Here is a 2,031-nt window from a genome sequence, read left to right as displayed (position 1 = left end):
CTATGTATTCTACATCATTCCTGAGACCCAGGACTTTCATCGATACAGAAAACAAGTGGAACAATTGGCTTTTCGAACAGGATTAAGTTTTTGGCAATTCTCTGACTTGAACTCAGGGCCTAGCAGGCCCACTTCATGAATGGTTAAATGTTAGCACACCAGTCTGATGCAATTTGAGGACCTGAGATCAAGCCCTAGGAATGGCCAATATATAAACAGGTAGATGTTTAGATTGCAGTGTGTGTGTGTGTTTGTTTGCGTGTGTGCGTGCATGTGTGTGTGTATTTACATATGTATATGCATCTATAAATATATACAGAGAGAGACAGATAGAAATTTATGTAGAATCTAGTGTATAACACAATATAAAGAGTGTTGTCTGTACCTTATTTTTATATATTCTATTACTACCGATTATTTGGTATAAAATTATGCTTCCAATTATCATGGTAGAAGAATTAACAAAGTATTAATTAATCAATGACCTATATTTATTGCATACAATCTTATACTGGAATGACTAGCTAGTTAGTAATTCAATTAATAAATTTCAAATATTCTATTAATGTTCCTATAGATAGGAATGAGTTTCCTAGGATCTTCAGCTGTGTGTAGGTGGCAGTCCTAGGATCGATCTCAGGGCCTAGGTGTCTGGTTTGGCTCAGGCTTCACTGACAGCCCCTCAGCCATCATCCATGCAAGGTCACATACAATTTTCAAGCCAAGTCATTGAGACTCAGGAGGGTCACAGTGCTAAGGAAACAAAAGTAAAAACTGTTGTGTAACATTTCCTGGTTTTTCCTCCTCCATTTTTGTTGGTTTAATGTATTTTTGCCAGTGCTGGGAGTTGAACTCTGGTCCTAGGATCCCTGGATCATCTGTGGATGTAAAAGTTGCACCACAGCCTAGGGTAATCATGGTTTAAGACACAATAAAATGTTTCCTTGAGCAAAAGGAGCTCAGGGAAAATGTCTAGGCTCACAGTTCAAGCCCAGGACCTGCCACATAAAAAAGAGCCAGTAACTCCATGTGTCTGTGTATGTATGCATGCATTTGTGTCAGTGAAGATCCAGAGTTGCTATGAAGAACGGCACCCAGCTAGGAAATTTGCTTTGAATAGAATGATTTCATAGCACAGAGTGCTTTCAAGACAATCCATGTTTCGGGGCTCCCTCAGTGTTCCCAGTGTAGCCTGAGGGGTCTCCATACCCCAGGCTGCCGGAGGAAGTCGGCTTCATTGTTGGAACAGGCAGACAAAAAGTTTCACTTCTGTAAAGCTGCATAACAAACAATTCATCCGGGCAAATTAATGAGGATGAATGTGCGCAGGTTCTGAAGGTCAGGAGAAAAAGGCCTGTTTGTACCCCAAGCTATCTCTCTCCCCAGTGGTCTGTTTTGATAGGAAACCTTCATTTGTGCCACCTTCTGTGGCAGGCCAAGTTCCCTGCACTCATCCTGTCTTTGTAAGACTATATTTCCTTGTTGAAACAAACTGCTACAATTAATTCAAGAGTCCTTCTGGCAGACAATTAGGGAGCTGAACATAATGGAATGATATATTATTGGCAAAAGTGCCTCCATGTGGTGTGTGTGTGTGTGTGTGTTTGTGTGTGTGTGTGTGTGTGTGTGTGTGTGTGTGTGTGTGTGTGTGTGCATACACCATTCCTGGTGTTTGAACTCAGGACCTAACTGAAGAGCTAAAGTAATTCCATTTTAAGATCAAGCCCCCTGAGCTGTGCTGCCCTCAAAGTAACCCCCAAAGAGAGCTGTGCTGCCAAAGAGAAAAATAGTTCTCAGAAAAACCGCAGGTTGCCACCAACCCTGCCCACCTTTAAAGAACAGAACAGTTGCCCAGGTGTTCCAGCTGAAAAAGGGAAGTGTGATCAGGGTGGACATAAACCCCCTGAACTTGTGAACTTGCTTGTGTGGAAACCCCCTAAACTTGTTTGTTTGATACTATAAAAGCTGTGTCAATTTTATGCTTGGGGCCTCTTAGAATCACCAGTTACCAAGTACACATAGGATCAAGCT

Source organism: Dipodomys spectabilis, unplaced genomic scaffold, assembly GCF_019054845.1.
Source record: "Dipodomys spectabilis isolate Male_0828 unplaced genomic scaffold, ASM1905484v1 ptg000284l, whole genome shotgun sequence".
Lineage (NCBI taxonomy): Eukaryota > Metazoa > Chordata > Mammalia > Rodentia > Heteromyidae > Dipodomys > Dipodomys spectabilis.
Note: the sequence above shows the minus strand (reverse complement) of the source record.